At 44.4% G+C, this 23,903-nt stretch overlaps 2 long non-coding RNA genes across 5 annotated transcripts in view; one reads left to right on the top strand and one right to left on the bottom strand.

Moving 5' to 3' along the window:
• LOC131926373 (uncharacterized) overlaps nucleotides 1–14,751 on the bottom strand; it is a 34,393-nt gene extending 19,642 nt beyond the window's left edge. The window contains exons 1-3 of one of the 2 annotated variants that reach the window (XR_009383478.1): nucleotides 14,399–14,751; nucleotides 8,545–8,605; nucleotides 7,265–7,419 (exon numbers count right to left, since the gene is read on the bottom strand). This is a non-coding gene — a long non-coding RNA (uncharacterized LOC131926373). The remainder of the gene's footprint in view (nucleotides 1–7,264; nucleotides 7,420–8,544; nucleotides 8,606–14,398) is intronic. The other variant, XR_009383479.1, reaches the window with a different exon arrangement.
• A 525-nt stretch (nucleotides 14,752–15,276) lies between these two features.
• Nucleotides 15,277–22,944, top strand: LOC131926380 (uncharacterized). Of its 3 annotated transcripts, XR_009383485.1 has the most exons (5): nucleotides 15,277–15,453; nucleotides 19,056–20,246; nucleotides 20,663–20,706; nucleotides 21,092–21,126; nucleotides 21,652–22,944. It is a non-coding gene; the product is annotated as an uncharacterized LOC131926380 (long non-coding RNA). The 3 variants fall into 3 exon arrangements; XR_009383483.1 differs by having other exon boundaries at nucleotides 21,092–22,944; XR_009383482.1 differs by having other exon boundaries at nucleotides 19,056–21,126.
• The last annotated feature ends 959 nt before the right edge of the window (nucleotides 22,945–23,903 follow it).

The following is a 23,903-nucleotide window of genomic DNA, read 5'->3' as shown; positions in this document are numbered from 1 at the left end:
GTGAAGAAAGTTGTCTATAAAATGACAAGGGCTTGGAGCACATTTTGATGAAAGCGCTCCTTTGACATTGCCAAGTTCTTAGTATCTACCTTTCCAGAATGATAACATTTCATTATGGCTTTCAAATTTAATAGCCTAGAAATGTACCCAGTGGTTATTGAAGAGTTCAGACATCTGGCAGATTTGGGTTTGATTCTGAGACCTGCCATCCTTGCTAACTTGTAACCTGGAGAGGGGGAAAAAAAAAAACCCAAGAATAAAAGACACTAACCTTTTAAGGCTCACCTCTCTTCTGTGAAAGCTGGCTGGAAAGGGCAGTTATCTCAGAGGGTCGTTACAGTAATTAAATACAACTTGTGTAAAGAGTCTGATGGGGGGGGCTTACACGCTGTAAAATTTTAATGGGATAGCTATTATTTTTACTATCCTCCAGGGCATTCACTCAGGAAGATCCATTTAAGATTAAAAGCCATTTGCCGGGTTCCTCATTGAGCAGTGTTCCCCTCTTACTGTAGGTCCGAAGTGCCTAACTGGGGGGGAAAGATGGCTCAGCAGTTAAGAGTGTTTACTGCTCCTGCAGGGCACCAGAGTTTGGTTGCTACCACTCAACACCCAGGCGGCTCATAACTGCCTGTAACTCCAGCACCAGGGGATCCCACCCTCTCCTTTGGTATGTGTATACATGTTTGATGTGTGTGTTTTAAACATGTGGAGGCCCAAGGGTGACATTGGATGTCTTTCTCAGTTACAGTCCCTTTAATGAACTGAAGCAGAGACTCTCAAATCAAAAGTTCCAAACCTATATTTATACTTTCTGACTCATGCTTTACTTGCTTTTGCATTCATTTATTTACTGTGGGAGGAGCCCATGGGTAGAGGTCAGAGGACCAAGTATGGCAGTTGGTTCTCTCCTTCTACCAGGTGGGGCCTGGGGATCGAACCTCTGCTGAGGCCTTGTGATGGTTCCACGTTTAACTTTGGTCTCCTGTTGTCTTTTCCCTATTCTCTTGAGCTCTGTCCTGCGGTGCAGCCAAGCAGGAATGCATTTTCTCTTTTGCCCCAACGAGCTAAAACTGTGGTGTGGAAGCCACACTCCTAGTTCTTGCCATGTCCTAGAGCACTGACATGTGAGTATGGTTAGAAAGGATGGCGGTGTTCAGGATGTGCGTGGGACTTGGGTGCGAGTCACAGCTGTGGTATACCAGAAGTTGTGGTTCTCTGAACTCTCTAGTTGTAAACGGCTGACAGGGCCCTGAAGGGGTCTGATTCCTTTCTGTTAATAATTCTTTACCTGCTATCTCATGATACTTCTGTGTGGTTTTGTATGTGTGTGCGCACACACATGCACGCATGCATGCGAGCCTGCGTGAGTGCACGCATGTGAAGGTCAGAGGAGAGCTTGCAGGAATCAGTTCTCTCTCTCCACCAGGAGGGTCACAGGGTGGAACAAAGGCTGTAAGTGCCTTTGCCTGGGTAGCCATCTTGATGAGCCCCGGGAAGTAGTCTTTTAATATTTGGACTTAGCAGCAGCATTTGTGGAAAAGTTAGTTACCTTTAACATGAATGTTTAGCTTTAGATTGTGTAACTCCTTGAGCAGGTTAAAAAAAAATGAAATTTAAATTTTTCTTTAAGAAAGCTTGGTTGGGCTGGGTAGAGGTGGTGCACACCTTTAATCCCAGCACTCAGGAGGCAAAGGTAGGTAGATCTCTGTGAGTTTGAAGCCAGCCCGGGCTACAGAGTGAGCCCCAGGACAGCCAGGGCTACACAAAGAAACTCTGTCTTGAAAAACAAAAAACAACAACAACAAAAAAAGAAAGTTTGGTTGGATTTTCATCACTGAAGGGGTACAATTTGGATCTGCACATGAATTTATGTATCAACAAACACACACACACAGTCCCTAGAACTTGTTTATTTGTTTTGTAAATTAGTGTTTATTGTAATCTGACTACTCAAGCAATGAGCCAGCTAGTCCTGAGGACTTCCAGAGCTCCGCGGCGGAGACCTCCGGAGTTCCCACTTAACGTCTCCACTTACTTTAGAATAAGCAACTCAGCCGTTACATATCCCAGAGACCTCTTCCTCTCATGCCTCGCCCGAGCCCTGCATCTCAGATATCCACTAAATAAAACTCCTGTCAACCCAATCTCCCCAGACGCAATCACAGGGCTAATGTCTGATGCCTCTTCTCTTTGCCACACATATACAAATCATTAGCGAGATTTATTTATATAGTCTTCAAAGAAAGTCTTGAAACTGTGTGCTTCTCCCGTCTCCGCTGTTAACTGTGCCCAGAGTCTGGTGTTCTCTAAGCAACTGCCTCGTGGCTGGCCTTTCCTCCCCCTCTCTTTCCTATGTCTGGTCTCCTAGCTCTGTGGAGACGGAACAGCCAGAATCATCTTACAGTGGATGGTGTCAGGCCTTATTTAAAAGTATTCAGACACCCCTTACCTTATTTAGGATTTTAGGATTACATTTTTCATAGCTTTTGCTCTTTTTTTTTTTCTTTACATTGTTATTTTTCCATATTCATGTGTGTGTGCATGTGTGAGGATATGTGTGGGGAGTACATGTGCCCGTGTGTGTGCATGTATGTGTGTGTGTTTGCATGTGCACATGTGGAGGCCCTCGGCTGATATCTATAGTCATCCTCCATCACTCTTCCATGTTATCTATTAAGGCAGGGCCTTTCAAGCAAACTCAGAGCTCTCTGACATGGCTAGTCTCACTAGTCAGCTTGCTTCGATGACCCCTGTCCCTGTTTTTCCCCAGGCTGGAATTACAGGTATGCTGCCATACACACCCGAACTCTGGTTTCCATGCTTACGCAGGAAATGCTTCAACCACCGAGCCATCTCCCCAGCCCTTTGTATTTGGAATTAAACGTAAAGTCTTTGTGTTGTTCACTCTGCCGTCCCCATACAATCTCCCCGGTCCTGTTTTATGCCCCACATTGTCCTTCAGACATTCTGGTGGTTTGTCTGCCTGCCTGCTTTCCTTTCCTTCCTTCTTTCTTTTATTTATTTTTCTAGCATTTATGGTTTTGTACAGCGTAATTTTATCCATCTGGAATGTTCTTGCTCTTCCCACACCTGGCTCTTCTTAAAATTTAGTCTTAGCTTGCCTTCCTCAAGGAGCTTTTTCTGGCTACTCTGTGTCCGCCACGGCAGCATACCGTCCCTCACTTGCGTTTTCTTCTCCTCCTCCCTCCCCCTCCTTCTCCTTCTAAGCCTTTAGCATCTTTACAAGTCATTTGTCAGCTTACCTACTAGATGTGTCTTCTAAAGACATAGTTAATTAAATGAATGAATTCACGTGGGAACCCTTTCAATTCCATTCACAAGGAGCCATGCCCATGACCTGGCTTTTGCCCTTATCGGTAGTAGGCGCCCAAATATTAACTGGAGGCCAGCCACACCCACTTCTCCTTATGTGGACTCTGCCTACTGACATCAATGGTTCCTGACTCACGATGGCTTGACTTACATTTTGTTTCTGACTCTAGGATCGAGGGAGCGTAATTTGCATTCATTGGAAATTGTATTTTGAATTTTGATCTTTTTCCCAGGGTAGCAATATGTACTATGATGCTCTCTAGGGAATCTGGGCAGGAAGCCATCACTCCCAATCAGCCACATGAGCATGAGGCTAAATAACAGATATCTTCTTTTTTTAATTTTAATTTAATTTTTTTGCCCTTTGAGACAGGGTCTTGTGTAGCCCAAGCTGGACTCAAACTCACTATGTAGCTAAGGATGACCATGAATTTCTGAATCTTCTGCCTCTATCTCCCAGTTGCTGGGCTTATGAGCATGCTTTAGCACACACATATAGCTTTGTGTAGTGCTAGGGGTCAGACCCAGGGCTTTGTGCAGGCTAGACCACTACTCTCCTCACTAAGCAACACCCCCAGCTACAAACAGATAGCTCACATAATTCACATTGTTAAGCTATGTTTGGTAGATGAGATTTTTTTTTATTTAATTTCTTTAATATGTATGAGTGTTTTACCTGCATGTATATATGTACACCACATGCATGCCTGGTGCCCAAAGAGTCCAGAAGAGGTCATTGGATCGATCCCTTGGAACCAGAGGGGCATGGTTGTGAGTCATCACGTGGGTGCTCGGAATTGAACCCAGGTCATCTGCAAGAGCAGCAAGTGCTCTTAACTGCTGAGCCGTCTCTCAGCTCCTAGATTTATTTTTGAATTTGAGATTTTTGTATTTAGTTTTTTTTTTTTAATTTATGTAGTTTTATTTAGAAGTTAAAATGTTGGTGCTGGAGAGATGGCTCAGTGGTTGCTGCTTGTCTAAAGGACCCAAGCAACTATGAGGGGCAGCTCACAGTCGTCTGTAACTCCAGCTGCAGGGGATCCATCACTTTTCTGGCCTCCTTGGACATGGCATTCATGTTCACATGTGCTGTACAAGCACACACACACACTCACATATTATTAAACTGAATCTTAAAAAAGAACTAGAATATCTAACTAAATAATTTTAAGGAGATTGAATACCTCCCAAGAGAAAAGCTTAGGACATGAAGACTTCAGTTATAAATCCAACCAAGCAACATTCACATATCTCAAAGAAATTCAAAGATATTGCAGAGAAAGGAATGCTTGCACACCCATTTCCCAAGGCCAGCATTATGCTGACACCAAATCCAGGCCAGGATACTAAAAGAAAAAAAAAATCACTCTTCCTGATGAACACAGGGGCAAAAATCTTCTACAAAATACCAGCAAATTAAATTTAGCTCACTAAAAGATCATGTACCATGCTCAAGGGGAGGGCAGGGTGGCTTAACAGTCACAAGTCAGCTCTGCGGCATACTACTCCAATCAAAGAGCACCAGCTCACAGCTCTGTAGATGGAGAAAGAGTATTTGGCCGAGTTCAGCATCCTTTCAGAATAAAAACCCGGGCAGTAAGTGTAGAAGGGGCACACCTTAGCACAACAAAGCCTGTTTTTGGCAAACCCACAGTAGCACAGCAATGACAAAACAAAATACAGAAAGTTTTTCCTCTAAGAATCAAGATAATTTTTTTTTTTTTTTTAAAGACAAGGTCTCTGTAGTAGTTCGGACTGTCCTGGAGCTCACAATATAGACCAGGCTGGCCTCGAACTCACAGAGATCCTCCTGCCTCTCCCTCCCCATATGTTGGGATTAAAGGTGTGGGCCACTCATGCCTGGCAGGGCAAAAATGCATCCTTGTCAATATGATCCTGATGTTCCTACCCAGAACAACTACATTAGGAAAAATAAAAGGCATAGAGATTAGAATAGAAAAAAGTAAGATGATCTGTTTGTGGTTGACAAGATTCTACATATAGAAAACTCTAAAGATAACATAAAAATAGCCTGCCAGAATTAATAGATTAATTCAGTAAACTTGTAGGGTACAAAATCAAATAGAGAAATCAGGACCTTGTACATCAACAATGGACTATCTGCAAAAGAAATCAAGAAAGCCAAGCCAACATGATGGCTCAGTGGGTCAAGGCGCTTGCTGCCAAGCCCATCTACGACCCTAGTTCAATCCCGTGGACCCCACATTGTGGAAGGAGAGAGCCAACTCCCAAAAGTTGTCATCTGACCTTTACATACCAAGGCATTCTTGAAATTGAGTGTGCATGCACGCACGCACGCATGCACACTAAAAAAAAACAAAACAAAAAAAAAAAAAACAAAAAACAAAAAACCCAAGGAAGACAGCTCCATTTACAACACCATCTTTTAAGAGTATTTAGGAATAAATTAAAGCAGGTAAAAGATGTATGCAATGAATTCTAGAAGACACTGATGAAAGAAAGCTGAGAATAGAAACAAATGGAAATTTTCTCATGTTCATAGATCTGAAAATTATTATTTAAACATCAGCACTATGCAATGTGGCCTAAAGACTCAATATATTCGTTGAAATTTTAATGAAAAAAATTTTACAAGCACAAAAAATTACAGGCAAAAATTAACTAAAAATGGACTAAAGATTTAAATTCCAAATAAGACTTGTCTTTTGGGCAATTTAAAAAAAAATGTTTGGTACCTAACTCACAAACAAAAAAAGGGTGGTGGTGGTTAGCAAACCAATTGGGAGCTTCCACACAATAGAGAAATGTATAGTACAAAGACCACGTATAAAATAAGAGAAAATACATGTAAGCCATATACCTGATAAGGAGTTAGTGTCCTAAACGCATAAGGAAGTCAATAGCAATAACAAAAACAATTTTTTTAAATCAAATCAAATCACTTTATTGTAATTAACTCAGTGACAAAGACATCACACAGCACGCTTAAGGGAGACACTCAAACGTGAGCCGAGTCCCGAACTCTACCCATCCCAGTGAGCTTTTATACAGTTAGGAAGACCACAATGAAGCCCTGGAGCTTTACTTTTTTACATTGTCACTGTCACTTACATATTTATGTACCGTGCACATGCACGCACATGCACACACACACACACACACACACACACACACACAACTATGACAGATTAAAAACTAGAAAAACGTTATCTTGAGAGCCTTCTTCATGAATCAAATGTCCTTTACCTGCCTTTTGCCCTTCCTTATCACCTGCTATTACCCGTTCATGGTCTCCTTGCTTATCATAGTATAATCACACTTCTATCTGTATATGTGTGTATGTGTATATATATATACAAAATTAATGTATGTTGTACACACACACACACACACACACGTATGTGCGTTTTGGTCACTAGCTTTCCAAATCCATCCATTTTTCTGAAAATTCTGTGATTTCCGTTTCTCTTCATAGTTCAATAATCGTCCATTCCTTTCCCTCTCCCAGGAATCTTTAAAATGACAGTGACGAAGAACTCTAACAGACATTTATCTGAAGACGCCATCAGGTACGTGAAAGCATGCTCAGTGTTAATAATCATGGGAGAAAGGCAAGCTAAAGCCACGAGGAGATGTTACCTCATACCTTCTAGAATGGCTGTTATGAAACCAATGAATGGGCACGGATGTGGAGAGAAGAGAAGTTAGAGAGATGTAAATAAAGATAACCATTGTAGAAAACAATATGGAAGTTCGTATGTATATATCAAAACATACCACCACATGGCATAAATATAAGCAATTGTTACCTACCAGTGCTTACCTACCTTAAAAGACAAAACATCGAACCATGTTGAATGCACAGCTACTAATTTAAAATAATAGTAACAAACCCATCACAAGTTAACACTTGGATTGAAAAAGGCTCTTTGGAACAAAAGCTTACCTGGTAGCATCACTCTACATCTCTGCAAATCTCTTCAGTGCCAGACTTGATAGCAGACAGCTGGATTCTCATCTGCTGGAGCCTTCTGACTGTTACGATGTCACAGGTCCTACTGCCTCAGGCAGATGTCACTGTACACTCGGAAGCAACAACTGCTGTAAGCAATGAAGACAACACTGTGTGCGTGTGTGTGTTTGCATGTACACACGTTCGCGGGTACGTGTGTGTATGTGTGTGTATGTGTGTGTGTGTGTGTAGGTGGAGACTAGGGGGTCATTGTCTGTTGTCTCCCTTAGTCATTCTCCGGTTTGTATTTTGAGACAAGGCCTCTCACTGAAGCTCACCAAATAGGCTACACTTGCTGGCAGCAAAGCCCAAGGGATTGTTCTGTCCGTCTCCCCAGCACTGGGATTCTACATGGGTCCTGCGACCAGCTTTTTATTATGTCGCTGCTGGGGATCAAACTCAAGTCTTCACATTTGCAGCGCCAGCGCTCTACCAGCTGAGCCGTCTCCCCAGCCTAAATGGAAATCGGGTTGGCTGATGTGATCCCATGAATTTGGGGATTCATACTCAGAGCTAAAGTCTATTCTAGTGTAAATTTGGAGTGATAGAGACATTTTATAATAACATTTAAGATATGTTAATGATAGAGATATTTAATGACAATGGATACATTTTTTTTTCAGTTTTAAAGTTTCTGACTAGAATGTTTTATATATCTCGTAGATGAACATTTTATGGATACTGTATTTTTTCAAGAATGTTGAAAATAGGGGCTAGAAAGATGACCCAAGGTTAAGGGCACTTGCTGCTCTTGCAGAGAACACAGGTTCAGATCCCAGCACTCACATGGAGGCTCACAATCATCTGTAACTCCAGTTTGAGGGAGAATATAACATCCTTTTCTGGCTTCCTCGTATGATGCAAATACATACACGCAGGCCAGATAACCACACAAATAAAAAAAAAAAAACCAAAAACAAAAACCCTAAATCTAGAAACCCAGAATTTTAAAAGGCAACAAAATGGCAGTAAAGGGCTGTTTAATTAAGTACATATTGGCTAAGAATTCTGCAGAGTAGAAGACCCCTACCTCCCACCCCAACTGATCACTGATATTCCAAGTGTATTCCTGTTCTAAAGGCTGCGGAGGAAAACCTGTATCCTTAGAGACATTATGCCTGACGGGAAGGTCTCGTCTTCAGTGTTAGATGACAAAGCAATAATATTGTCAGGACAAAGAGAAAACATAGAAGCAGCATATTTAAACCCCTTACCTGGCTATGCTGTTACTCAAAAATGTCTGTTAAAGGTGTTGCAATGATTGGGGAAATGAACCTGGAAGGAAGGAGGGAGACTTCAGAATGAATGGCTTGGCAATACGTCAGTCTAGATGACTAATCTTTTCCACTATAAAATGGATTTGGGAGTGGCTGGGGGTTGAAGGATATAACTAACTGGGTGCCGTGGTGCATGCTTTTAATCCCAGTGCTCAGGAGGTAGAGAGTAGCAGATTGATGTGAGTTCAAGGCCAGCCTGGTCTATATAAGTGAGTTCCAGTACGGCCAAGGCTACACAGTGAGACCCTGTCTCAAAACAAAGCGAAAAGCCAAACCTAATTGACCGAACGAACAAACAAAAAGGTTTAACAACAGTTAAGGTAAAAATGAGAAATTCAATGCATTGCTAAGGTGTGCCAGAATCTTTGCTTCAGTACACTGAGTATTTTTTTTAAAATGTTTGTGTATAAATTAAGAATTTAAAGAATTAACAGAAATTGAATGGAATAAATAAACAAAGGAAACAAAGGCTAGTAAGAAAAATTCAACCAACTCAACAGAAAAGCTGGAAAGGAGAAAATGGAAAAGAAAAGGCGTATTGAAAAATTACGCCAGTGATTGCAAGTGTAAACAGATCCGCTTCCTTGTGTCACTTAAGGGAAGGACTCTGGACTTGTTCACACCTAACAATGTGACTTTGAAATACCTAAAGCAAAAAAAAACTACAAGAAGTGATGGATGAAAGCATTGGTGTATCGGTTTATAATTGGAGCTATTTAGAATGGCTAGATAACGCAGACAGAAAAGAACAAAAATTAGTGGCAATGTAAACACAGTTAAGAAGCTTGGTCTTGTGAGCATAAATAGAAATTAATGCCATGCCTAGCAATTAGAGAATTACTGTTTCTAACACCTCAAACAATTCAAATCAACCATACCTTAAACTAAAGGAAGCCGTAAGAAATGATAAATCGCACAGACTAGTTCTATTTGACTGCAATGCAGTGGCTTTTCAAAAATCTACATTCAAGAGACATTTCTTTTTTACATAGAATTCAGAATCGTAAACGCATTCCTTTACGCCACTAATGGAAACAAAGTGCAGATCTGAACCACGATGAGGTATGTGGAATCCGGTTCAAGTGGCACTTGGAGGAGAATTTATAGCCTTCGATGCATATGTTAAAAATTAAGAGAGAATAAAAATAAATGAGATAAATATGCAACTCAAGAAGCTAGGAAAGGGGGCTCAAATAACTAGGAAAGAAATCAAGAGCAAATTAAATGATGAAGAAAGAATGCAGTCGGCAGAATTAAAAGCCACTTTTAGAAAAAACAAAGACGTGAAGAAAAAAAAAACCCAAGAACTGTATCAATAAGAAACATAATCTCATTGGAAAAGAGATTATAAACTGTAATCTGAAGTATTTTATAAGGCTTGTATAACTTTGATACCAAAGCCAGACAAGGACAGTATAATAATAATAAAAAAAAGTGTGAACTGAGACGCAAAAATGATATCCAGCTGCACGTGTGTATAAACCAGACCCTCATAGGCACGGTTAAGTAGGGCTTAGGAATGTAAACACATTTTAACCTCAGAAACTGCTGTGATTCACATCTTTCGTAGATAGGAAATCATCAAATTGCAACAAATACAGAAAAGCCATAAAATTAAACTCATGAATGGTATAATTTTTTTTAAGCTAGGATCTTTATATCCTCCAATAAAAGGGGCTCTGCCCAAATGTCCACAGTGGACATTTGTACTCGACGGCAAAGATAGGACTGTCCTTTTTCTCAAGCCTGGGATCAGAGTTATTTTGTCTCACCACAGAGATACAATGGTTAATAAAAGTTTCAAACAAACAAACAAAAAAGCCAGTGATTAGTGACGATGTTAGCATTTTAAAAATCCTTGAGAAATCTAGAGAAAGATAATCAGGTAACAACAACAGCAGAAAAGCCGCCAGCCAGTTCACCGGCTCACACACCAACACACGGCCAGCAGCAGCCAATCTTCCCTTCAAAAAATGTATAACCCAGGGCAGCTCATGAGAAAAACATCATATAAACCCAAATTGAGAAATGTTCTATACAATATTTCCCTTTGTACATACCCCAAAACAGCCAAGTTTATGAAAAATAAGGAATGCTAAGAAACTCTGAGGGCCTGAATATAAGAGTGTGTGTGTGTGTGTGTGTGTGTGTGTGTGTGTGTGTGTGTGTGTATGGGTGGGTGTTTGGGGTCCTGTTTGTGTGTGTGTGTGGGGGGGGTGTTGGCATCGTGTGTGTGTGTGTGTGTGTGTGTGTGTGTGTGTGTGTGTGTATGGGTGGGTGTTTGGGGTCCTGTTTGTGTGTGTGTGGGGGGGGTGTTGGCGTCGTGTGTGTGTGTGTGTGTGTGTGTGTGTGTGTGTGTGTATGGGTGGGTGTTTGGGGTCCTGTTTGTGTGTGTGGGGGTGTTTGGCATCGTGTGTGTGTGTGTGTGTGTGTGTGTGTGTGTATGAGTGGGTGTTTGGGGTCCTGTTTGTGTGTGGGGGGTGTTTGGCATTGTGTGTGTGTGTGTGTGTGTGTGTGTGTGTGTGTGTGTGTGGTATTGTGGGATCCTGTGTGTGTGGTATTGTGGGATCCTGTGTGTGTGGTATTGTGGGGTCCTGTTTGTGTGTGTGTGTGTATGTATGTATATGTGTGTAGTATGGTAGGGTCCTGTGTGTGTGTGTGTGTGTGTGTGTGTATGTATATGTGTGTAGTATTGTAGGGTCCTGTGTGTATGTGTGTGTGTGTGTGTGTGTGTGTGTGTGTGTGTGTGTGTGTATGTATATGTATGTAGTATTGTAGGGTCCTGTTTGTGTGTGTGTGTGTGTGTGTTGTGTTGGGAGTCTTGTTTGTGATACAGACATTAATGGAAAGATGGATAAAATCCAAACGCAGTCTGTATTCTTAAGTTTTCTGCTAGTATTGATTTCTTTTTGACAGTGTCCTGTGCCAAGGTTCTGTTACGATGTTCTCATCCAGGCAAAATTGCAATAGGTATCTTTGTGTTATCTTGACAATTTTTACAAATCTGAAATTATTTTTTTTACAAAATAACCAAGTAGAAATGACCCACAATAATGAATAAGAAAACACCTCTGAAGGCAAATAGGACCTTTAAAGGAAAAAAAAATACCTATTACATTATCTTGTTCATATCTGTAGGATCTGAAAAAACAACAGCACAGACCGTGGTCAGAGATGAAGGCATTTGATAGCATGACATTTGCTGCCTTATCTAAATTACTCTCCAGCCTTAATAAAACATGAATACAAATCTCAGGAGGCAATTTCATCAAACTCGACAAGCCCATTTGAAAATTCATTTGGAAGCAACAAGGTGAGGAACATTCAGGAGCATTTAGAAAACCAAAGAGTGGAGCGGCCCCTTCAGAAGTCAAGGCACCATAAATCGGTATTAATGAATATGGTGTGTTAATACACAGAGGTAGACAAATGGGCCAATGGAACAGACCTGACACATGAGTGTCTTCCTGATATACAAACGTAAAGTGTGTGTGTGAGACATCCCTGCCAGTAGAAATACAAAAATACAAAAGTCAAAAGATGTCCTAAAACCTAATCCTTATTAGAATATTAGATGTCTATTAATTTTCTTAAGGGCAGTTTTCCTTAAGCCAGGACTCCTAAGGAAAAGATCATTGGGTTTTATAGTACCAATATCTGACACTGTTTCAAGACCCAAAGGTACCACAGCTCTTCGCATTTTGCTGGCGGTGGTTAATATGGGGTCAGAAGGTAACTCGAACTTGGGGGAAAGGAAGGACCTTTCATTTGCTTGAATGATCCTTCTATGGGCCTTCCAAAATCAATCCAGTGCCATGTGGGGAGTGTCAGAAGGAAGAATTTGGAATAAAAGAAACTTAGTAGGAAAACTGGGTGGGACTCTATGGGACAAATTTGGGGTGTGTTTTGGATATAGTCAGTGGGATATCCTGAAATAAGAAATAAAAGATTTTGGGATTTTTGCCTACAACAACTGACCCTGTTTTTAGAGATGAGGAAAGAGAGAAACAAATATGGCGTTTGATATTGGGGATTGAATTCAATGTCTCATGCACGCTAGGCAAGCACTGTGGCAAATGAACTACATCGATCCCTAGCCCCTAACATGTTTTTTTTTTTTTTTTTTTTTTTTTTTTTTTTTTTTAAGTGCTTTTGAGTTGCCTGTTAAATACAGGAATGAAGCATCTGGCTTTCATGTGGATTGTTGAATATATGGGATTGGGACTGTGTGGAGAGTTTTGTGGCGTAGGATTAAAACTGGGGATCTAATGGTGGATGACTAGGCATTTAAACCTTGTGATTAGGTTAGGAAATAGGTGGCTACCTAGGGAGAGATTGTGTAAGAATGGTGGCCATGTTCTGAGGAGAGAACATTCAGCATTTGGAGGTTGCGTAAAGGAAAAGTGGGCTCTGATAGGGGAATAGGCCACGGATATGGATACAGAGGACCATGCAGTGTTGCCCCAAATAAGACACAATAGCGAAGGCTGTTGTTACTGTTCCATTTCAGCTGTTGAATGATTAAGCATGAAGAGAATTGGTAAAATTGTCACGCAATTTCAGGGACGTCAAAAGGAAGTCTTCATGTCATATATGTTAGCCAAAGACGTGTGGTGAGGCTGTGGAGTTGGTGAAAAGAGATTGACAGCAGTATGGAGAGACAGTGAGCTTGGGGAATACTGAGGAAAGGGGGTCCTATCTCTGTGGAAGCTCTTACAGCATACTGAATTCTCAGAGAACTGATGACCCATGACCCAGAGATAAACTGGTTTTTCATATAGAGGGGATGCAGTCCTTTGAATATGTTAAAATACACCCCTACCCAAAAAAACTTTAACAAGACATTAGGATTCCCTGGGGGGCTCCAAAACCAAGCTCTGTGGAGTCCTGAGCATGGACATAGTTTAACAGCTCTCCTGGTGAGCAGAATGAATAGTCAGATTCAAAGACCTAAGCATAGTATGGCATTCACCTTCACTGCATGCGCTTGCATAGGAAGGACAGTATTCTCATTCATATGTTATGCTTATAAGGCTCCGTGAGATGAGAAAACCTTTCTAAGGTTCGGGGATTTAAAACTACGTAGCCTCCCCCCCCCCCAAAAAAAAATAAAATAAAACTGCGTACCCTATCCATACCCCCCCCCACATCTCTATCTAGCAAGCAACCATGAATAACTCTTTAAGTACAAATATAAAATTGAATATAAAATTGAATCTGAGGTATCAGATTTGCTGTACTCTTAGGTAAAACGGTTTTTAATCTATGGACCACGGTCTTGCATGTTTTTTTTTCTCTCCCTTTAAAATGAAAATACTGCATTTTATGTGCCTAATAAAAATATATAACCTGAAATTTTAGTGGCCACACAAAAATACAATTGTGTGGATTTACTGGAATTTAATTCTGTTCTGCAAAGTACATTTTTAGTCATAAGAAAGGACTCTCCGTAAATACCCCCAAAATTAGTCTTTCACACACCTGTACGTATTTCCTTTACTTAAATTCCTTGGCAGTGAAATGGTTCCATCAATAGTACATTAACAAACTTTTAATAATTCATCGATTTTACTGCCAGGGAAAAAATACCGTTTATCTGCCAAGGAAATTCATGGGCACGGAGAATAAAGCCAAAATCATCTTTCTGTAATCTGCCTCCCCTCCCCCATTCCTTTTCCTAGAGGTAACCAGTAAAAATTTTCTTGCACATCGTTCCAGAATCTTCGCCCACATTTCTATTTATTTTTAACAAAGAAACAAATGAGAGGAAAAAAGAGAAAACCACACTTACCGTTCCGTTTCTACAAACTTCAGCAACGCGTTTTATTTCCTTGAATCTATTACGATCTTGGTCCTTTATGGCAGCGATACCCCGTTATTTCTCCTGGTGACGAAATTTCTATCAGGAGCAGGCTTGGTAATCTACGCACTCACTCCCCTCGCAATTTCTTGCTAGTCTACGCAGTGGATTCGTGCAACGGTGGTGACAGCATGCGATTCAGCGCACTGCTATAAACCGCCTTCACCCGGAATCTCAGGTTGGCGTTTCGCTATGCCGAGTCAAGTCATGATTCTTCCAGCCATTTGTATTGTCCTGTGACTTGCGGTCTCTTTGGCCCCCCCTTTTTTTTTTTTTTTTTTTTTTGGTTTGCCTTTGTCTGTCCCTTGATGGTTTCCAATATCTCTTCGTTTATTAAGGAAATTAGCTTAGTGCTTGGGTGTTGCAGGCAGAAAACTCCTTTCTTCCACCTTTATCGTTCGTGGTTAGACCTCAACGTATGTTTTTGCCTCGATTTTTCACGGCTTTTTTTTTTCCTTTTTCCCGTTTTTAGACAAATATATGCTTGTCCTTTTTCCCCCTTTATCTTCTCAGGTTTTGCATTGGGGCATCATTAGTAGGTATTTCTGTTTCACCTCGATTTCTTTGGGGGGGGCTGCATCCCTTCACACCCACATCCCATCCCCCTTTTCCAGACCCTGCTTCGGGGCCCCTACCACGGACTCCGTTGACGTCAACTCCCTGCCTTGGCGCCAAGCTGTTGCCTTGGCAACCGCAGTCTGATTGGCAGGGAGTGGGAGGCGTGGCGAGGGACCGAGGCGGGTGACAGGGTCTCGGATTGGTCAGAGAAGAAGCTCCGCCTCTGCAGAGGACCCTGACAAGGAGGTGTCCCGCAGCCCTTGCTGCAGACGCTGGGGAGTCAGGAGTCGCAGGAGGACGAGCATTGGAGGAGAAGCAGAGAGATGTCCACCCTGGGCTGGTGGCGCCGCTGGGCGCCCGGTTCAGTGTGGGCGCACTAGACTGCCGACCTCGGTCGGGGTGTGTGAACGGAGTGCGGTGCTCCGGAGGTAAGTCAGCCAGCTACCTGCCTGCCCAGTGGCATGCACCCTCTTGGATACCCGTCTGCAGAGTTCAGACAGTGTTCAGGGTGCGTTGCTGCGGGCCAGGAGCGGCAGAAAACATGTCACAGTTCCCCATGGGTGATTGACAAGGCTGCAAAAACTGCGCCTTCGGAAAGGTGGTTCGCCACGAGCGGCCGTGTTGCCGCAGGGATATAATTTCTGGGGCTAAGACCTGAGGGGTACTCCATGTATCGAGGCCTCGGAGCCTCGGAGTCCTGGGATCTTAGGACCTTAGGGTTTTAGGGGCGAACCACCCAGAATCCCGACAGAATCTAGGCTCCCTGTTTCGTCTGCGCGGCAGACGATGCCCGAGTCCTGTCATAAGACCACCCAAGTGGACATCAGAGTGGCGTCTCTGAGTCACCTCTTCTGTGGTTTCGTTTTCCTTGCTCAGAAGAGTCTAGGGGCTATGCGGTTAACCCGATCGCCAGGGCGCATGGCTAGCAGGGTCTCCGCAATCCAACCATCTACCGCTACGCGCGGCACTGTCCTTGGGGGTGGGTCTTGTTTTGCCGCAGTGGCGGCGGGCGGGGCTAAGGGCAGCAAGGGGGCGGGGCCAGAGCGGAGGCTGGGCGATACTTTTGGGCTCCACCCAGTTTGGCGCCATCTTGGAGGGTGGAGAGAGGTTTGCTGTGCAGGCTTATCCTGATTGGCTCCCTGTGGTGGGGGCGGGGCTAAGGCAGAGTGATGGGCAGAGGCGGAGGCAACAGGCCCGGCCCACCCGGCGCCATCTTGAATGGGTAGCCGATGTGCCGCGCATGCGCGGCTTTAGCTGGCTAGCGAAAGAGACCAAAAGGCCAAAGTTATTTAAGTGTTTGGGGTGCTATGTCTATATTTCAGCAAAGATGCACCCCAATTATTGTCTTGTCTGACTGGCTCAGTGGCCTAGATCCCCCGGGCATCGGTTGGAGCTGGCACGGTCACTAGGTTGCCGCGCCAATGCTGCCACCTCGCGGCCTTGGATCTGAAGGATGGCCATTTTTCCGTGGCTCGGATTTGGTTGCGGCGCCTCCAGTTGTCCCCGTCTGATGTGCCTTTTGACCCTGGGATGTATCTGGCTCCATCCATGAGGAGCGCTGTAGGGGTTACATGTCCAGTGGGCAGGCATGAGGGAGGGACCACCGTCCTGAGTGACAGACACAGCCGCAGACACGTAACCGTGTGGGCGCCATCTTGAATGACAGCCCAGCTGGCGGCAGGGGGCGGGCTTTGGGGGCGGGGCTATTATCCTGAGTGATGGGGCCTCGCAGCCCCGCCCACTCTGGCGCCATTTTGTTGGCCAAGGGCAGGGCTTCGATGTTGTCAGCTGGTATCTTGAATGACAGCTGGGCGGGCTTGGTGCAAAGAGGCGGGCTAGAGGGAGGGGCTTTCTGGTCACCACAGAGCCCCGCCTACCCTGACGCCATCTTGCAGGCTGGGAGGAGTTACGAAGAGGGAGCGCTGATAAGATGCGGGCACCATCTTGAATGACAGCCTATCTGGCTGCAGGGGGTGGGCCTGAGGGAGGGGCTCTCGTCTTGATTGATGTGGCGTGTGACGCTCTCTGCGGGTGTCCTCTTGAGTGACAGCTGGGCTTGCTTGCGGCAAGAGGCGGGCCAGGGGGAGGGCCTCTCTGGTCCTGAGTACCCACAGAGCCCCGCCCAGTCCGGCGCCATCTTTACTGGCCACCTCAGGCGCCATCTTGAATGACAGAGGGGCTAGCTGGGGGGGGGGGTGGATCTAAGGGAGGAGCTTTCTTGTCATGATTGATTGGGCCACACGAGTTGGCGTCATCTGTTTGCCATAGATGGAATGTGTGAAGGTGTCATCTTGAGGGACAGCTGGACCAGAGGGAGAGGGTCCTGCGTGACCGACCACTGAGCCCCGTTCACCTGGGCGCCATCTTTACCGGCCACAAGGGAGCAGCTGACATTTATGTCGCGGGCGCCATCTTGCACGCCACCTAATCTGGCTGCAAGGGCAAGCCGCAGGGAGGGGTTATCATCCTGAGTGACGGGACAACATATCCCCGCCCACCCTTAGTGCAACCAATGTTGGCTATGGGGGTGTGTCTGAAGTGCCCCGTGTCATCTTGAATGACAGCTGGACTGGCTTGCTCCAAGAAGCAAGTCCGAGGGGCGTGGCCTCCTGCGGCCTGGAATGACAAAGGAGCTCCGCCCACCTTGACGCCATCTTTGCTGACGTTAATGGTGCAGTAGCCATTTTGAGTGACAGCTTGGTTTGCCGCAGAAGGAGGGCCAGAGGGCGGAGCTATGACCCGGACTACAGAGTCCTGCCCACTTGGGCGCCATCTTTATGTGTCATGGTTGGGGGTTGGCTAACGTTATTTGCGCAGCTGTCACCTAGAGTAACAGCTAGAGTGGCCACTAGGGGAAGGCCGGAGGGAAGGACCAGAATGGCACCAATTTTGATGGCGCATTTAGGGCGCATGAGCCATCTTGAATGACGGCTGGGTGGGCTGCAGGGGGCGGGTCTAAGGGAGGGGCTTTCTCTTGAGTGACTGGGCTACAGAAGTCCGCCCACCCTGGCGCCATCTATGTTGGTCACAAGGGGGCGCCTGATGTTCACTCTGCAGATGTCATTCACATCTGGGCTTGCTGCAGGAGGCGGGCCAGAAGGCGGGGCTCTCTGGTACTGACGGCAGCGCCCCACTCCCTCTGGCTCCATCTTTGCTGACCACTAGGGGGCATCTGGTTTTCGCTTTGCAGGTGTCGTTCCAGATGACGTAGCCCTCACAGCCTCACCCACCCTCCCTGGCTGTGCATATGTCACCTGTAGGCAGCAGGTCTGAGGGAGAGGCTGTCTTTTCATAAGTAACAGCTGCAGAGCCCTGTGTCATCTTGGTAGGCTAAGGACTGGGGGACCTTAACAGGTTTCATCCTGGGTACGGCAGAGGTCGCAGTGCCTCCATCTTATATCCACATAGGTGACTGCGGACACTCTTTTCATACATAGGTACCAGAAGGATAAAGGGTGGAGTCAGACGCAGTGAGAAAGAAGGAAGAGGTTGTTGGGGGGGGGGTGTTGGGGGGGGTGTAAGGGGGGAGGGGGGAGGAGTCACTGGCAACACCCAGAAGACTAGAGTGACTAGAAGGCTATTTTGGCTGTCAAACTATGGGTGAGTTCTCCCAATACTGTTACTCGGAGATTTTAAATCTCTCCTTGACCATTAGTTTTCCTCTCATTTTCACCTGCAACATGTTTCCTTGCACTTAGAGGCTGGGAATGTCACACAGCTAATTAGTAACCAATTAGGCTCTCGAATTAATACCTTAATCCAGAATCCCCTTGAAGATACCAAGATACCTCAGAAATTTCTTCAGTGCCCTTGACATAGGAAAAGGCTATACTTAAAGTCCAGGGCACAACATGTGTCTTGGGAAGAATTGATTGCCCGTGACCTTTCATTCTGGGTGGAGTCCTGAACTCATTTGATGTCTGCCTTTGTAGGAAAAGAAAAGGTGAAGCTGTTGTGGGGTTGCTTCCCACCCAAAGAACACTAATTGTAAAATAAATTCAGTGCTTCATGATCTCTTTTTCTTCCACAGCTCGGCCTTCTTGATCTTCTGTCCTTCTTGAGACAACTGGCAAGAGGAAGACTAACTAGGTCCTCCAACAGCTAAGTGGCTGGTCCAGGTGAGTTATACTCACACCTCAGAGGACCACACCCTACCTCACACTGACATTTTCCTGATGTACATATATGCCACACAACCATAAGAACACCATTTGTACTCTCTGGGAACACACATACCTGTCTGGTGGGTCATGAAATTGCTAGAATTTCCCCTCTTAGCCTTACTCCCTCCTTTCCAGTCTCTTCTTTCCTCCCTGACGCTCAGACACTCCTTCAGGCTTCCTGTTTGCCTTTTGCTGGGTGATTTAAGAAGCAGGAGAAATTCTATTTACCTGCCACCACCCTAGAGTATTCTTTGTGCCATGTACTAGGTACACCATCTCAACTAGGAAAGGAAGTATTTTCATGGAGTATTAATGGGGGAATTAAAAATGTATAAAACATGATTGTATAGTTTATGCCCTTGAAAGTACACATTTGTACAGAGAAATTAACTTAATCAGGAAGAGGCCAGATGGGGCCTCCCTAAGATACTCAGGAACCTTAATGAGCTCTGAAGATTATAAATGGTATGTTTCACGGGGAGAATAGACTGATCAGAGGGGTCAAAGATGTTCCTGAGGGATGCAGAGAGGAGCTGAAAACCCAGGATGTCTGGAGCAAGAGAAGAGACGATAACTGACCAAAAGGTAAGAAAAGGTAAGTGGGAGGGCTTCATTACGAGGCCTTCAAAATCAGTGGTAAGTATTTGGGCTTAACCAGAAATGCAGTGGGAAGCCACTGAGGCGTCTGAACCACAGGAGTGACGTGAAGATCACATGAACACTTGTAGGGATCATCTGGTTGCAAGTTGCCGAGGGCAGAGTAGCCATACTTGGTTCGGGGAGAACACCTTGAGTTCGGGTGAGAGATGCTTGGCTTAGAGTCCCACCGCTGGAAGACGAGAAGGGGGCATGTCGGAGTGGTGCCAAGAAGGGAGACCTTACAGAACTTGCTCCCTTTTTTACTAGTTTGCTGACTGATTCAGACCAGACATGATGAATCACATGATGAGGAGAAGTGAGCAGACTATCCAAAGGTTGTGCATTTGTTCAATCCATCCGCAAGTGTTGATACTCAGCCTATTTGGGACAGAATCATGCCAGACTCTGGCACTCCAGAAGTGAGTGATATAATCCCTACTGAATGAGAACTCCTTTTACCTGGAAAGTAAGGAAATGTGCTTAGCAAAATAGCTGGCTATGCTTGCAGGGGAGCGCTGCCTGGGGAGGGGCTAACACGCAGAGCGGGGCCCCTGGAGCTGGGTTGGTGTTTTCCTGGCCCACATGAAGGCCCCAGGGATCCAGGAGGGTGTTCAAGCCTGCAAAGAGCTAGAGATCTTCCTTTACTGAAGGATTTGTGTGCGTAGACCCACATTTTCAAAGCTCAGGGACTTTACTTAAAACTATAGTGACATGGGAACTGAAAAAAAAAATGCTCCTGTTCCCTCAAATCCAGTTCAGAAATTCATGGTGGGAGAGGAAATAGCAGGGACCCAACTATAGGAAAGTGTGTGATCAGCAAATTCTCTCCCTGTAGGCAAACCTACATGGGAAATGAAAGCATAATGAGGAGGTTGATGGGTGAGTATGAAATCAGAACAAAAGGGGTAGAAGATAGCACTGGCCTTTAAGACAGCCTAGTGCGGCCACCTGGTCATTGTGATGCTGGTTGCTATGGCGATCAGAAGACCAGACTCCTCATTTATTGCCCCTATTCTCCACCATCTCCATTCAGGCTAGGTCTGATTAGAGAAGATCTCTTGCCTGTAGATGGTTGGATTAGCCATGCATTGTGACTTAAATTCCCATGCCCCTCTCCCCTAAAATAAATAAGATCAGCTGGCCATTCAGGTCAAACATGTCACGCTGGTCTAGAAGACATTTTGTGTCTTTGAGTGCTGATCATGAAACTTGAACACTTAGCTATTATTTCCTCTCTTTCTGAACTTTGGGGAAACCCCTCAAGAATGGACAACAATAAGGAGATTTGGCTGGAGTGTGGTAAGTGCTAAGCTTATATCGGTTAGAAGCCCCGGATGTTATAGAGATGACCTGAAAGAGCCACTAGACCAGAGGGTAGAGGTCATTCATTCCTTGCTCATTTTCCCATGTAAGATTACTGCCCCCTCACCCCCCAAATCCCATTGTCCCATATATACTCCTTTCTTATTTTTGATTGGACCAGACTGGCCACTTAAGCTTAGAGAGGTAGGACCAGAGTCTAGCTCCTAGAGACCCAGTTACAATGCCTATGCCCTAGGGAGTCATCCACTTCTTAAGTCGTCCCACAACGAAGATTACCGCCTTTGTCCTAAGCTGACCCTTCAGCATATGTGAGTGGGAGACCCACTACTAGAAGAAAGCAGGCCACAGCGCGCATTTCCAAAGTCAGACTCGGGGTGAAGGGACGCAGGCTAATGGCCCTGTTGGGGTTAGGGCACTTAACCTGAGAGGTGAGGTGAGGCCCGGGACTGGGACAGCACTGGACTCCATGAACACACTGAAGTAGAGAATGCCGGTCTGCAGAAAGAGGCAGGAGACTGGAGCAAACGAGAAGAGAGGAGAGACTGCACACCATGCTGTCCCTGAGAGATGACAAGAGTAACCTCCTCGGTTCCTGACTTTAAAGTTCTCAATTCCAGCCCCCTTTAAATGAGGTAGGTAGAATGAGTTAGTGGGCTGAATGTAGGTGCGCCATGATGAGGGCACAAAGTAAGTAAGTAGAAATGGGGTAGGAGGAGACGGGGTGGAGCTTATCTTTCCTCTGGTGGGGATGTGGGAACATGAGACCAAAGACTGGAAAGTCACGTGATTTCTCTCATCACACACAGTCCCAGACACATTTAGCCTCTAATGTGTGTGTCCCTATTCATCAGAATGCTCACCCATGGTCTCTTCGTGGACAAAAAAAAAAATCCACCCCACTCCCCATTTGGGATAAAATACCTAATAAATTCTATCTTTTTTTTACATTATGCTAATTTACATGCCCACTCTTCTAATTTTGAAGTGACATAGAAGTAAAGTCTTATAAAATATTCAAAGATTGGCATCAGCATTACCATACATACCACAATGGCAATGCCACTGACCTGTGGTTGTACATATTCCAGGTCGTAAGTTGAACTTATTCTCCATACAGAAGACTATTTCATGCCTCTGTGTTTATGAACAACTCTTCAAAAGTGGGAGAATAGCCAGTATCCTTCTCTGCCCAGCATGGGAAGGGCAGGTTCATTACTAGCCCACATCACTTGGCTTTTCTCTTTAGCTTCCCTTGGTCCTAGCTCAGAGTCAGGCTAGTAGTATCTGTGGGCGACTCAGGTGTCTTTGGCCAGTATCCACTTATGCTAAGGTTCCTGCATGAAGAGAAAGCAGAGGGGTAGGGGAGAGTCAAGACATGAAAGAAATAGGTTTTCCATGGGGCCAGGATTCAGTCTTGGTCTGTAAAGAGGATGAAATAAGAGTCGGGGAGGGGGGAGTTCAAAGCCCCCCTTGAGCTTGAGTGCTCTTCACTGGGGAAGAGAAGCAAATGGCAGCAGGGTGTCCCAGGCAGGCTTGGGGAGACACAGGATTGAGAGAGGAAGGGGGCCTTGTCATGGGGATCCCAGCAGAGCAGTGGGAAGGCTGGTGAGCCAGAATAAACTAGGTAAAAGAAAAAAAGAAACATTAGATTTATTTCTAATTTTTCAAATAGTTTTTTTTTATTTTAAACTTTATTATAAAAAAGTTGCAAATTTTAAAAAAATCACACACATAGATAAACCGCACCCAAAGACTGACTGTGAATTTAAAATAACACCCTAAATAGACGTTGGGTTTGGGGTTTTTTTGTTTGTTTGTTTAGTAGACATGAATGCATTTGAACATTTTTCTTCCAGCTTAGTTTATATATACTTCCATAGATTTAGATAAACACACAGCTGTAGTTTTCATGTGAGATCAGGTCATTCACCAGCCATTTCAAACTCAAGCTCCTTGTCTATGATTTTGTTTCCTTAGGCAGCAGCATCCTTTTTATTACACACAAATCGGTATTTTTCAGTAAGAGCAACACACGTATAGGCTTAAAAGGCTTTAGTAGGGCTTGCAGAGTGGCTCAGTGGGTATTGTCCTGGCTGTGCAAGCTAGAGGATGTAGGTTCAGATCCCCAGTGCCCATGTAAAAGCTGGGTGTGGTAGCCTGTACATGTAACCACAGCATTGAGGGCTTGGGAAGGGTGAGTCTATAGGGTTCAGTGGCCAAAGAGTCTTGCCAATGGCCAGATTCAACAAAAGACTGTCTCAAGCAATACAGTGGAGAGTAATAGAAGAAGAAACACAAAACCAACCTCTGGCCTCTGTATGCACATGTATGAACATATATGCACACACTCATACAGATACACACATACACATGTAATAATAAAATTTTAAAACTAAAATTAAAAGTGTTAGTAATAATACTAAATTTGATCAGTGGGTGTGGCTTACAGTTCCTCCACTGACTATTTTAGAGTACGTGAACATATTGCTGTGTCTTACATTTATAGTTAGGAAATAAAGCCGTGGCATTCATCAAGAATGTGACTCGCTGATTAGGTTACAACACATTAAAAGGCTTTGTTCTCACTTTCAGTTATTAATAAACTCAGGAGGCATGTTCTCTTCTGGGTACATTGACTTATTTTAGTTAGATCACAATATGTCACCAGGCTTTAGTGGCCTTCCAGAGAGGTATAATTGAAAAACATCATTTTTTAGGGAGATTTGATTCAGCACTGGGTCTTGCTAAGGTCA

This window comes from Peromyscus eremicus, chromosome 1 (assembly GCF_949786415.1).
Source record: "Peromyscus eremicus chromosome 1, PerEre_H2_v1, whole genome shotgun sequence".
Classification (NCBI taxonomy): domain Eukaryota; kingdom Metazoa; phylum Chordata; class Mammalia; order Rodentia; family Cricetidae; genus Peromyscus; species Peromyscus eremicus.
Note: the sequence above shows the minus strand (reverse complement) of the source record. Positions and strands in the feature narration are given on the sequence as shown.